Raw genomic sequence first — 14,805 nt, 5'->3', positions numbered from 1 at the left:
AAACCCCAAAAATCCATCAAAATGATCAAACCCCCATCAAAATCAAATCTCAAAAACCCAGTAAGCCCCATTCAATAACCCATTGGGGTCCGCCATTGATAGCAAAGTCGAAAAATAGTGCTCTTCAGGGAAACACTCGTCGTCTCGGTAACACAAAAGCTTGAATTTCCTCCACAGAGTCCGATCCTTGATCATGACCAATGCGTGCTAATGCGTCACCACGAAGAACTGTGACCCGACCCGAAACTTCTCTAACGGGACCTCCGGCATCATCGCGAACCAGCCTCTCGCAGTGTACCGCTTCCACAACGAGGCGCACCCCGCTGTACTGAGCCGACTCGGAGGGTGATTGATTCAGATCAAAGGTGGTGGAGGTGACGAGCGAGCTGTACACGTACCAGAAAGAGTGCAGAGGGACCCAATTCAATGTTTTTTTTTTCAATTTCTCTAAACATTGATGGGTTTTGTAAAATAATGAAATTTGTGTCTGATGTGTTTTGTAAAATAATCAACTTTGTCTATGATGAAATGTGGACTGAGAAACTTTGATTCGAGTATATGTTATGGGTTATTGTATGAATTTGTGTTTGGATTTGGGTTTTTTAGGTTTTCTGAAGATGGATTGCCGGGTTTGTGTATGTATTCTTACTGATGTTTGGGTTTGTGTTTGTTGTTTTTGTGTTTGGTTGACAAGAAAAATCAGTTGCTGGGTTTGTGTTTGTTGCTTTTGTGTTTGGTTTGGTTGATCTATTGCTGGGTTTGTGTTTGTGTTTCTGGGTTTGTGATTTTTGAATTTTAATTTTGTATTCTTAAATATGGGTTTGTGTTCCTATTGTTTTTGCTCAGGACACACTTAGATCTCAATTAATGTAATTTTTTGTTTTTATTTTTGTTTTTAATTTTTTTATTTAGTTAAAATTAATAAATTGATTTTTTTAAATTTAAATGCTGATGTGGCATTTTTTAATGTCAAATAACATTTTTTATTATTATTTTAATGGCCATGTCAGTTTCTAGTGTGCCAACAGTGCACTCCGTTTGTCACGTGTACATTTTTCATCTCTGATGTAACAGCATGGACAAAAATGAGATGCGTTTTCCAGGATAGGGACTAAAAGTGGTGGAAATAAAAGTTAGGAACCAAAATGAGAATCACGTGAAAATATAAGAACAAAAATGTGGTTTTCATCTTTAAACTAATCTAAACTTTTCAATGTCTTTTCATAATCCTCACCTTCTACCATTTTTAAATTCCAAAATTGTCTTGACAAAATCAAGGAGGTGAAAGTGAAATCAAATTGCAATACTATTATCCATGGTTGGACTTGCCCCAATTTTTTTTTAAAATGTTATTAAATATGTTGTACTAATTTTGGCAATTTTGTTTTATAAAATTACACTTTTACCTCCTTAACAATATCATTGATTCTTTTAAGAGTATTGTTATTGTGGGGCCCAATAATTTATGGGCCAGACACATTTGCTCGTGGAGAGTCCGAAGGCCCAAGCCGAGGAGAGCTATGGTCTAAGCCCGATAACACAGAGTACAAGACAGTTTTGGAATACAGCCGAGGACAGTTCAGTCCTCGGCAGATCCAAAATCTCATCGGAAAAAAGGGGTAAAACTGGTATAGGACTAAACTTGAAAAGAGACCTAAAATATCTTGGGAAAGTTACCCTTATGACCCTTCCCAGATAAGACTCTGCACCTAGCAGAGCCGTATTCTTCAACTTTATCAATCATCCCCAACAATTCTGGGATTAGACTGATGGGACAAATATCAGTCTTGTAAAGATTGACCCTACACGTGGACGAAGGACAGCTAACGCAGGTGAGTATAAAGGAAAAAAGTAAGTAAATCGAGAGGGGAGCCCATTCCACCTCCAAAAAAAGGGACTCCATGGGGGAAAACATCAGGAGAACACCTGCACATCACAGAAAAACCCACCGTCGGGTAATCGGGGTAAGACCTTAATGATCCTCGGATCAAGTCCGAGGAGTCCAACCCCATAGGATGCGACACTGTAGGGCTTAAATGTTCAAACCCAACTCCTCTTTCTATATGAATTCCTCTAAAATCAAGACCGGAACGTCGCCCCGTGCCCAACGGCTAGCTTTTCAAGCCCACTCTCTACAAATCATATTGTGAGGGATCTTTCATGTGCGAGCCCAACATCATTATTGGGCCGCAAAAGAATCGTGTCCTTACAATTGGCGCCGTCTGTGGGAAAGCTTGCGCGTTGGCGCAGGTGGCGTTGGAGTCAACTCTCTAGCAAGCAGAAATTCTTGGGGTTTCCTCCGTCTCCGGCGACATACAGTTGCTGCTCCGGCGTAAACTTCTGCTAGGGGCTACGCCCTGCAGTGCCAAGGGCGTGGGCATCTCTAGGGGCTTCCGGCCTTAACTTTCCCCGCCCTGGTATAGGGGCTTATGGTCGAAAAATAAACCAAATAAAAAAAAAGGAAATCTTACAAGTTTTGGACAGAACCAAGGCCTTGCATGGTCCTCGGACTCAAGCCTATGGGGAAACCAAGTACAAAAAAGAAAAATTACAAGTTTTGGACAGAACCAAGGCCTTGCATGGTCCTCGGACTCAAGCCTATGGGGAAACCAAGTACAAAAAAGAAAAATTACAAGTTTTGGACAGAACCAAGGCCTTGCATGGTCCTCGGACTCAAGCCTATGGGGAAACCAAGTACAAAAAAGAAAAATACAAGTTTTGGACAGAACCAAGGCCTTGCATGGTCCTCGGACTCAAGCCTATGGGGAAACCAAGTACAAAAAAGAAAAATTACAAGTTTTGGACAGAACCAAGGCCTTGCATGGTCCTCGGACCCAAGCCTATGGGGAAACCAACTATTTAAAAAAAAAAAAAAAAAAAAAACTATGGCACATAAACCTCAAAATCCATCCGAAGAGAACTCCTCGTTAACAGTTGGGTTAATCCCTTAATCGCACGGATTCCCCGGTCTACCCTCGGATCCCCAGTACCAAAGGGGTTGATGCGATACGGTGCAAGATATTACCCAAAAGCACAATCAAAGTCCCTCGCTACTCGGCTACCCTCTCGGACGAATTATTTAGAGTTTATCGTTCTCGGACATTGGTCTAGCATGCATCGCGCAGCACTCAGCGGTTATCCCGGTTAGTTCCAAGAGTTTAATTTATTGAGGATTACCCTTGTTATACTTGATAATATTTGTGAGTTTAAACCAGTAGGAATCTGTGTTAAGGCATTTTTCTGCCCGGAATATCATTAAGGGCAAGCTTACATTTAATATTCATGCACAAAGTAGTTGTTGCAGAGAAGAAAAGTATGTATAAAGAAATAAACACATCTTTTATTAAGACAAAGGAACAGTACAGTGTACAATGAAAAGCTGAAACAAGCTTACATTAAAGCTAACTACGTAAGTAAAGAAAAATACAAGAGAGTGAAGATAAAGCCGAGGAGGTAGCACAGAGGAAGAGGTTGGCTACTGCTTCAAGACCTTATTCTTCCTCAATGCTTTTGCATGCCCATAACTCAGGCAACCAAAGAACCCAACTTGAGCCTCACACCGCTGAAGGAAAGGTGCAGGGAGCCGGAAGTTGAGTAGCCTTCACCAAAAATTTGCCTGCAACAAGGCAGAGGTGCTGGTGGCGGAGAATCTTTCTTCTGACACACCAAAATTCTGGCATGAACAGAACCTGCTTCGGATTTTGACTAAAAGAGGGAGAAACGCCCTTTCCCCTCTGTCGAAACGGAATATTCCCTTGGATTTATGCCTCATTTGCCCGTACCTCACTATCTTGAGTCTCAGGAGGACACGGCGCCTTTGTGGCGGAGAGAGTTCCTTTTCCCCAACCCTCGCCTCAAACATGATGTACTAAGGGAGGAAACTGAAGGATTTGTGCGTAGGTAAAGCAACTTTCTCTCCTATTTATTTAAAAAGATAAGGTGGTGGCATTTAATTCACGCAGCGTCCCAAGGAACGCTACAGACAAAATGTCTCCGGCTCGATTTCCAACACCGTCTGCAACCCTGGGATTAAAGGAGTCTCGTGAAGGCGCACCTCGAACACTGGGACGCCAAAAAGTACCGCGTGACCTAAGACTACGGAAATACCTCTTAATTTGTGGGCCCAGTAAATTCGCGGCCCAGGCCCGTTCTGCATGGGGGCCCAGGGACAGAACCAAGGCCTTGCATGGTCCTCGGACTCGAGCCTATGGGGAAACCAAGTAAAAAAAAAAAGAAGAAAAATTACAAGTTTTGGACAGAACCAAGGCCTTGCATGGTCCTCGGACTCAAGCCTATGGGGAAACCAAGTAAAAAAAAAAGAAATCTTACAAGTTTTGGACAGAACCAAGGCCTTGCATGGTCCTCGGACTCAAGCCTATGGGGAAACCAAGTAAAAAAAAAAGAAAAAAATTACAAGTTTTGGACAGAACCAAGGCCTTGCATGGTCCTCGGACTCAAGCCTATGGGGAAACCAAGTACAAAAAAGAAATCTTACAAGTTTTGGACAGAACCAAGGCCTTGCATGGTCCTCGGACTCAAGCCTATGGGGAAACCAAGTAAAAAAAAAAAAGAGGAGAAAAATTACAAGTTTTATAACTGCTCGGATGGGGAAAGTTCCCGGCTCAAATACTGTAAAATGTTAAGGCCAATAAAAGTGTTAGGATGATGGTGGGGCACTCCACTATTCGGTAGCCTAAGGGGGCTGTTCATTTTTGCGGGTGATATGTCTTCGAATGATTACTTCCTACACCGAATAGAGCATCCAATTCTAATCTCGGCATTGTTTCGGGCAAGTATCGTTATTCATAGGTACGCACTGCTATGTCAAATAATTCTGTTAAAGTTGTGGTGACATCTTTTTATTAGCAAGTATTTTGGCCTTAGTTGTCATCGATTCAAATGCTATATTATTGTGCCGAGCAGCGTTTGCAAATTTGTAAAAACATAGAGACAGAACATGCGAAGTAAAATAACAACAATTTTTATTAATATGAAAAATTATTACAACGTACAAAGAGGGGCTCAAACAAGCCTATACAAAAGGTGAGCTGCCGAAACAACACTAACATCCGCAATACAGATAAGTAAACAGTCAGATGTCTTTTAAACCCGTCTTCAAAGTCTCTGCAATCTCTACCTCAGTATTGCTCATATCGAAAGAAGAACCTTCTTTGGAAAAAGATGAAGGAGAAGGGAGAAGAATTTGAAGGAGAAGGAAGAAGAATTTGAAGGAGAAGGAAGAAGAGGATGGAGGAGATGAATGAGGAAGATGGAGGACATGAGTAAAGAAGGAGGAGAAAATGAGAGAAGAGATGAAAAGAAAGAAAAAGGAGCAAAAGAGGGAGAAGTGAAAGCACCAGGAGGGATCTGGTGCTGGGAAGACTAAGAAAGGGAGGCGGAGGGGGCCACCAGTGAACGAAGAGAGGAAGAAGCAGAGACACTTAGTCCCTGCCTCGGTCCTGACTCTTAACACGCTGGGGCCATATTAGGTGAGCTCATAAGAGAGCAGTTGGTTATGATGATGGGAGTTCTCGACTCTGTCACGCCGAAAGTTGGACGTGATGAGCCCCTGCTTCGGATTTTGGCTGAAGGGAAGGTGAGGCAAATCTTAAGTCTCCGCTACCCTTACCCTAACCGAGCCATTTCGAGCTTTATTAGAACATGGTGCTTTGAGGAGGGGTATGGTTCCTTCATCACTCGTTGTGGTAAACGTATTCTTATTGGGTGTATAACAATTGGGTTAAGTAAACGCTAAGGAAGAGGGGCTGAGGATTTCGGATCTCGGAGAGACAAAAGGGTCTCTGTACGAAAGTGATGACCTCCTACTTGCCTTCTTATAGGGAGGGCAAAATGGAAGGTATTAAATTCGTTCTGGTTTCCAAAAGAATCTGAAAAACAAAAGGTGCGTCCGTTCCACTTCCCCACCTCATCAGATGGGCCGTCGGACGTAAATGAGTCTCGTAAAGGGAAGCCATTAAAGGCGCGTCTTGGACAGCCAAACGGCAGGAGCGGGTCACGAGCAAATTAAAGGGAGCGCCTTGTAAGCCGATATATTTTCTGGGCAGGTGGAGAAACCGTCAGCATTAATGGAGGGCTAAATTAAAGGAGCTGTAATAAAGGCTCGGCATTGCCAAAACCCCCCTTTCCAACCGGGAGGTTGGACAGCCGGGTTTTGAGGGGCTATTGTGGGGCCCAATAATTTATGGGTCAGGCACATTTGCTCGTGGAGAGTCCGAAGGCCCAAGCCAAGGAGAGCTATGGCCCAAGCCCGATAACACAGAGCACAAGACAGTTTTGGAATACAGCCGAGGACAGTTCAGTCCTCGGCAGATCCAAAATCCCACCGGAAAAAAGGGGTAAAACTGGTATAGGACTAAACTTGAAAAGAGATCTAAAATATCTTGGGAAAGTTACCCTTATGACCCTTTCCAGATAAGACTTTGCACCTAGCAGAGCCGTATTCATCAGCTTTATCAATCATCCCCAACAATTCTAGGATTAGACTGATGGGACAAATATCAGTCTTGTAAAGATTGACCCTACACGTGGACGAAGGACAGCTAACGCAGGCGAGTATAAAGGAAAAAAGTAAGTAAATCAAGAGGGGAGCCCATTCCACCTCCAAAAAAAGGGACTCCATGGGGGAAAACATCAGGAGAACACCTGCACATCACAGAAAAACCCACCGTCGGGTAATCGGGGTAAGACCTTAATGATCCTCGGATCAAGTCCGAGGAGTCCAACCCCATAGGATGCGACACTGTAGGGCTTAAATGTTCAAACCCAACTCCTCTTTCTATATGAATTCCTCTAAAATCAAGACTGGAACGTCGCCCCGTGCCCAACGGCTAGCTTTTCAAGCCCACTCTCTACAAATCATATTGTGAGGGATCTTTCATGTGCGAGCCCAACATCATTATTGGGCCGCAAAAGAATCGTGTCCTTATAGTTATAGTCACAAATTTTTCTACAATAATTTTACAAATTGTTAAAGTAACAAATTTTTATTGGTTCACATTTGGGCCCACCACTTATATTATTTTTTCACTTACTAATAACCACTCATTACATTAGCAATTTGTAAAAAAAATTTGTAACACTAGCATTTTTCTCATTTTAAAGACAATTAAAAAATTTATAGATCCAAAATCTAAAACAAAATATACAAGTCTAAAAAAAAATTCCAACAACCAAAATTAAAAAAAAAAAAAAAAAAAAAAAACTAATCAACCAATTTTACCCAAAGACAAACAACCTAACCTTTTAAAAAATTTTAAGAAAAATATTATTTTTCTTATGCAACATTGCACACATCAAAGACAAAAAAAAACAAAAAAACCGTCAACGGCTAAATAGCAGCAGAGTTGGAGGCCAAAGTCACTACACTCAACCAGCTGTAAAGCCACCTCCCTAACTCTAAGTTACAGCTCCATCCCTACTATTATTATATCAATAATCAAAGTATTAGTGTTTGTTTTATGACCGATCAAAATGAATTCACAAATTGTTGATACTAAACTCATTATTAATTTATTATCAACGAAAATGCACTTTTGGTCCTTACATTTTAGGCCGATTCACAATTTGGTCTCTAAATTGATTTCACTCCTAGGTCAGTCCCTAATTTTAGAAAATCGTTTTTATTTTGGTTCTTGCCGTCAACCCAGTAACAAAAAAATCTGAGGTGACAGACGGAATGCATTATGTGCACAGTAAATGCTGACGTGGCTAATAAAATATTTTATTTGGCATTTTCTAAATGCCATGTCAGCATTTTAATTTTTTTAAAAGTCACATCAGAAATTTTAAAAAAATTAAATTTAAAGAAAAACCTTAAATCTAATTAATTTAAAATTTTGATTAAAATTTTCTAATCTTAATATTCATGTTCTTCAACTTGTTCTTCGTGTTCTTCACAGACCAAATCCAACAACCTATAACTCAAACCCATATCAGAAGAACACAAACGAAAACAAGAAGAAAAAAATTAAATTAAATACTAACAGGAAATTTTCTTCATGTTCTTCCCAAATCCAAGAAGCAACCAAACCAATCTCTAGCAAAACCCCAAATCCAAATCCAGCAACCAAACCCAATCTCCATCAAATCCAGAAAAACAAAAAATAAATCCAAGAAACAAACCCATAAACACAGTAAATAACCCAATCTCTAGCAAACCCACAAACCCAAAAATTTTCTTGGGAAACAAACACAAAAAACCCATAAAATCAAACAACTCCACATCCTCTCGTAAGAACAAAAACAAAAAAACCCAGAACAAGAGGAACAAAGTTTTGTAATATGAGAAAGAAGAGGAAAATTGGACCACAGACGAAGCCGTAGGCGGAGGAGATAAGGCTTGGGGTGGCTCGTCCATGGCAGATAGGGAATAGGTGTGCTGCCATGGCCGAATCTCCATATCTTTCTTGTTCTTCCCTAAGACCCATGGCTGAAAACCCATCTTCCCTACCGACCCATGGCTAAACAGTGAAGACCCATGGCCACACCCCACCGATCTGAGCCCATATTAAACCCACAACCACCGATCTCCACCTCAACAACTTGAAGAGGATACTTCTTTCTCAAGTTAAAAACCACCTTGGTTCGATTTCTTCAGAGTTGGCATTCTCAATTTTCAAAAGTGCAAAGATGAGCAAAGCGGAAGAGCCAACACGACGCTGTAATGCGGTGGTGGAGTACCGCAAGAAACTCCTCTAGCACAAGGAACTCGAATCCCGAGTCCGATCTGGTCCATCTCTCTCTCCCCCCTCTCCCGCTCCAAACCCTAATTCCTTTCAATCTAAGAATTCGAACTATAGCTACGGTTTCAGTTTTTCTATTATTTTCATTTTTATTTTTTTGAATTAAACTAAATTTGAAAAATAAAAATTATTTTATTTTTTTAATTTAGAAAATGCTGACAAGGCATTTAGAAAATGTCAAATAAAATATTTTATTAGCCACGTCAGCATTTACTGTGCACATAGTGCATTCCGTCTGCCACCTCAGATTTTTCTGTTACTGGGTTGACGGCAAGGACCAAAATAAAAACGATTTTTTGAAATTAGGGACTGATCTAAGAGTGAAATCAATTTAGGAGCCAAATTGTGAATAGACCCAAAATATAGGGACCAAAAATGTATTTTCGCCTTTATTATCTTAAGAAAGTGAGGAATTGGTGGCATACTGGAAGAAAATCAGGGAATATATGTGCCTTCATGACCTTTGTCATGTAAGTAGATGCCCTTTTTTTCCTGTTCAATTTATGTGCATAGTTGACTTTAATGCATTTTTTTTTTTTTGCTTAGTTCTTTATGATTAATGCATAAAATATATTCTACTAAAAAAAAGCACAAATCTGTGTGCGTGTGTTTTCTTAACCTTCATTCTCTATCTTATTTTTTTGGCAATGACTAAAAAGCATGTAAGATTTCGCAAAAGCTTACTCCGGACTAATTATTAGGTTTGGATATTAGAAATAGGTAAAAGCTTTTTATTATAAAAAAGGAAAGCATGTGAGATTTCGCAGAAGCATGCCATGGACTGATTATTAGGTTTGGAATACTAGAAATAGGTAAAAGCTTTTTATTATCAAAAAGAAGTAGGGAAGACTGTAAGAGTTCTCTTTCATTATATCTTTCCTTCATGTATATTAGTGAGTTCTAGTTAATTCAATTCGTAAATTTTTTTATAGTTGAATAAAAGATCTAATAATAGCTCTTTATCATCAGAGGGATGTCATAGGTTGAAACTCCCTATTAAAAAAAAAAAAAAATTCTTTCATGGATATTACTTTTTTTTTTCTTTTCTTTTCTTTCCTTTCTTAAATAGGGCAAAGTTCTTAGTCAATGAAAAATGATTATTTGTACATTTTTAATATATATATTAAATAAAATTTAGATTAATTTTAAAAAGTTTTTATCAGTTCTAGTTAACTTAATTGATAAAATCTCTTGTCATTATAGGTTGAAATTATATCATATCTATTAAAAAAATGTTTTGTTAATTAAAAAAAAAAAAAAAAAGGAGAGTTGGGGGATTTTGAAAAATTATGAGGGGCCATTTAAGTAAAATTTGCTCCTAACTTGATTAATTTGTTAATAAAATAAAAGGAAATGAAGGGTTTTGAATAATCCAAGGCATGGGCCATTCCGCAATCCTCCCATCTAATAAAAATAAAACTATTTATTTAAAAAAGAAATTGTTTATGCCAAATAAATTCAAAGCCTTTTTTTTTTTTTTTTTGGAGATTGTAATTATTCTTTGTGGCTAAGATAAAGAGTTAAGAACAACAAATCATAGATAGTTAGTTGTTATTGGTTCTAATTTGAACCTACCACTGAAATCATTTTCCTACCCCACCAATAACAATCCGTAACAACCTAACATATAGGATTGATTATGAAAATGTTATGAATATAGCATTTCTCATACTGTGGGGCCCAGCAATTCGTGGACCAGGCCCATTTGCCCTTAGAAAGTCCGAGGGCCCAATCCGAGGAGAACTGTGGCCCAAGCTCCATGACGCCGAGCACGGACCAATTTTTGGGAGGCAGCCGAGGACAGTCTAGTCCTCGGCAGGCCCATAATCCGCCCAGAATAAAGGGATAAATTCGTAAGGAAATCCAAAATACCTTGGGGCGATTACCCTAAATACCCTTCTGGATAAGGCCCAATGCCTGGCAGAACCGTACTCTACAGCTTTATCAAGTCATCCCCAACAATTCCGGGATTAGACTGATGGGACCAATGTCAGTATTTGTAAAGACTGACCCTACACGTGGACGAAGGACATCGAACGCACACTAGTATAAAAGGAGAAGTAAGTGAATCTAGCAGGGGGAGGAAAAGGAAGGGAGACTTCATGAGGAAGATCGCCGGAACGATCCATGCACAGAATAGAGAAAGTCCTCCGTTGGACAGCCGGAAAGGACCACAAGGGCCCTCGGATCAAGTCCGAGGATCCCATTCTCAGAGGTGGCAGTATGGCGGGGCTTTAAACGTTTAGGCCCAGTCCATTTTCCACAGGGATCTTTCTGAAATCCAGACCGGACCATCCCCCCGTGACCAAGCCCAAGCTTTTCAAGCCCACTCTCTACAAATCGTATTGTGAGGGATCTCTCCCGCGTGAACCCTAAGATGTCACTGGGCCGCGCAGGAATTGTGTCCCTACAATTGGCGCCGTCTGTGGGAAGCATGCGCGCTTGGCGCAGGTGGCGGTGGAGTCAACTCTCTACTAAGCAAAAATCCACGGAGCTTCCTCCGTCTCCTTTGACGTGCAGCTGTTGTTCCGACATAAACTTCTGCTAGGGGCTACTTCTGGCAGCGCCCATGGCGTGGGCAGCCCTAGGGGCTCTTGGCCTCAAGCCGGCTCTCCCCGCCCTGATCTAGGGGCTTACATCCGAAAAACAAACCAAAAGTTTTGGACAGAACCAAGGCCTTGCATGGTCCACGGACTCAAGCCTGTGGGGAAACCAAACAAAAAAAAAATAAGTCTCGAAAGTTTTGGACAGAACCAAGGTCTTGCATGGTCCTCGGACTCAAACCTATGGGGAAACCAAGTACAAGAGATGAAAATCAAAAGTTTTGGACAGAACCAAGGCCTTGCATGGTCCACGGACTCAAGCCTGTGGGGAAACCAAACACAAAAAAAATAAGTCTCGAAAGTTTTGGACAGAACCAAGGTCTTGCATGGTCCTCGGACTCAAACCTATGGGGAAACCAAGTACAAGAGATGAAAATCAAAAGTTTTGGACAGAACCAAGGCCTTGCATGGTCCACGGACTCAAGCCTGTGGGGAAACCAAACACAAAAAAAAAATAAGTCTCGAAAGTTTTGGACAGAACCAAGGTCTTGCATGGTCCTCGGACTCAAACCTATGGGGAAACCAAGTACAAGAGATGAAAATCAAAAGTTTTGGACAGAACCAAGGCCTTGCATGGTCCACGGACTCAAGCCTGTGGGGAAACCAAACACAAAAAAAAATAAGTCTCGAAAGTTTTGGACAGAACCAAGGTCTTGCATGGTCCTCGGACTCAAACCTATGGGGAAACCAAGTACAAGAGATGAAAATCAAAAGTTTTGGACAGGAACCAAGCCTTGCATGTCCACGGACTCAAGCCTGGGGGGAAACCAAACCACAAAAAAAATAAGTCTCGAAAGTTTTGGACAGAACCAAGGTCTTGCATGGTCCTCGGACTCAAACCTATGGGGAAACCAAGTACAAGAGATGAAAATCAAAAGTTTTGGACAGAACCAAGGCCTTGCATGGTCCACGGACTCAAGCCTGTGGGGAAACCAAACACAAAAAAATAATAAATCTCGTAAGTTTTGGACAGAACCAAGGTCTTGCATGGTCCTCGGACTCAAACCTATGGGGAAACCAAGTACAAGAGATGAAAATCAAAAGTTTTGGACAGAGGCCTTGCATGGTCCACGGACTCAAGCCTGTGGGGAAACCAAACACAAAAAAAATAAGTCTCTTGGACAGCAATGGACTCAAACCTATGGGGAAACCCACAAGGACTGGACAGAACCAAGGCCTTGCATGGCCACGGACTCAAGCCTGTGGGGGAAACAAACACAAAAAAAATAAATCTCGAAAGTTTTGGACAGAACCAAGGTCTTGCATGGTCCTCGGACTCAAACCTATGGGGAAACCAAGTACAAGAGATGAAAATCAAAAGTTTTGGACAGAACCAAGGCCTTGCATGGTCCACGGACTCAAGCCTGTGGGGAAACCAAACACAAAAAAAAATAAGTCTCGAAAGTTTTGGACAGAACCAAGGTCTTGCATGGTCCTCGGACTCAAACCTATGGGGAAACCAAGTACAAGAGATGAAAATCAAAAGTTTTGGACAGAACCAAGGTCTTGTATGGTCCTCGGACTCAAACCTATGATAAAACCAACTACTCGTAAGGAAAAACTACATTACGTAGAATTTGGATTCATCTGAGGAAAGCTCCCCACTCGCCATTGGGTCAGTTCCCAAACTGCGGGGATTCGCAAGTCTGCTCTTAGATCTGCAGCACCAGGGGAATCGATGCGACGTAGGGCAATACGTCACCTGAGAAACAATTTGAGTTCTTTACCCTCCGTCAACTCCTTGGACGGTACTCTCATACTTATCACAGAATATTCAATTGTTATTTTTGCTAGTTTCCTGAGCTAAACCTGCTATGAGTTATCGCCGTAAGGTTTGGTAGTGTTGGTACATTAGAACTGATTGGATTATGTTTCAAAACTTCTTGCTCTAAGTATCATTGAAGAAACAGACACAGGGAGCACACCCTTCCACAAAATAATGTTGCAAAAAGAGTAGTATTCAAAATAAGTAGGCAAAATTTCCTTTCTTATTAGAACAAAGAAACAGTACAGCATACAACAAAAAGCTGAAATCAACTTGTGATAAAACTTGCTACATGATAGAAAGGAAGGTTACAAGGAAGCAAGAGAAGGCCGAGGAGGTAGCACAGACGAGACGTGGGCTACTGCTTCGAGGCCTTGTCCCTTCCCCCATGCTTTCGCATGCCCATAGCTCCGGCAGCAAAGGAGCCCAACTTGAGCCTCACACCGCAGTGGGGAGGACGCAGGTAGCACAGAGGAGAGGTTGGCTACTGCCTCAAGACCTCGTTTCATCCTCAACGCTTTCACATGCCCGAAACTCAGGCAGCAAAAGAACCTGACCTCAGGCTAACACCATCTACAAAGAAGATGCAGGGAGCCGAAAGTTGGGAAGCCCCCGCAGAAATTTGCCGGCTGCAAGGTAGACAGTGCTGATGGTGGAAATTCCTTCTTCGGACATACCAAAAATCTGGCATGACCAGAACCTGCTTCGGATTTTGACTAAAAGCGTGGGAAACATCCTCTCCCCTCTGTCATAAGGGAATATTTCTTTGAATCTATGCCTTCGTTGCCCGTATATCACTCTTCTGAGCTTGAGGAGAACGTGGCGCCCTTGCGGCGGAGAGAGTTTTTCTTCCCCGACCCTTGTCTCAAACATGACTTGCTGCGGGAGGAAGCTGAAGGAGGAGACTAAGGAGCTGGTGCCTAGGCAAAGAAACTTGCTCTCTTATTTATTTGAGGAGATAGGGTGGTAGCATTTAATTAGCGCAGCTTCCCGAGGAACGCTACAGACAAAACGTCTCCAGCTCGACTTCCAACAAACCTCTGCAACGACAAGACTAAAGGAGCCTCGTCGAGGTGCACCTCGAACATCGGGACACCTAGAAGTACCGCGTGGCCAAAGATTATGGAAATATCTCATGACCCGTGGGCCTAGTAAATCCGCGGCCCATGCCCTTGCTACATGATGGCCCACGGACTACGGGCCCCGCCGGGTAATAACTAATGCCGAGGACAACCTCCTGCCCGGCCGCGTACGGGATACCTGAGGAGAGGGAATAAAACAGAACCAAGGCCTTGCATGGTCCTCGGATTCAAGCCTATGGGGAAACCAAGTATAAAAATTATTATTATTACAAGTCATGGACTGAACCAAGGCCTTGCATGGTCCTCGGACTCAAGCCTATGGGGAAACCAAGTATAAAAATTATTATTATTACGAGTTTTGTATAGAATCAAGGCCTTGTATGGTCCTCGGACCCAAACACGGCATCAAGCCTCCAGTTCTCTCCTCGGCCAGCATGGGTAATCATTACTTTTCACTGGTCGGCCTTAGTGGGCCAAACACTTATATTAGAGTTATGGCAACATCTTTTTATTATCAAGTATTTTGGTCTTAGTTGTCATCGGTTTAGAGACTTTCTCATTGAGCCGAGCAGCATTTACCAATATACAAAAAC

This window comes from Quercus lobata, chromosome 1, assembly GCF_001633185.2.
Source record: "Quercus lobata isolate SW786 chromosome 1, ValleyOak3.0 Primary Assembly, whole genome shotgun sequence".
NCBI classification, from domain to species: domain Eukaryota; kingdom Viridiplantae; phylum Streptophyta; class Magnoliopsida; order Fagales; family Fagaceae; genus Quercus; species Quercus lobata.
The sequence above is the reverse complement of the archived record's forward strand: the minus strand, read 5'-3'. Positions refer to the sequence as shown.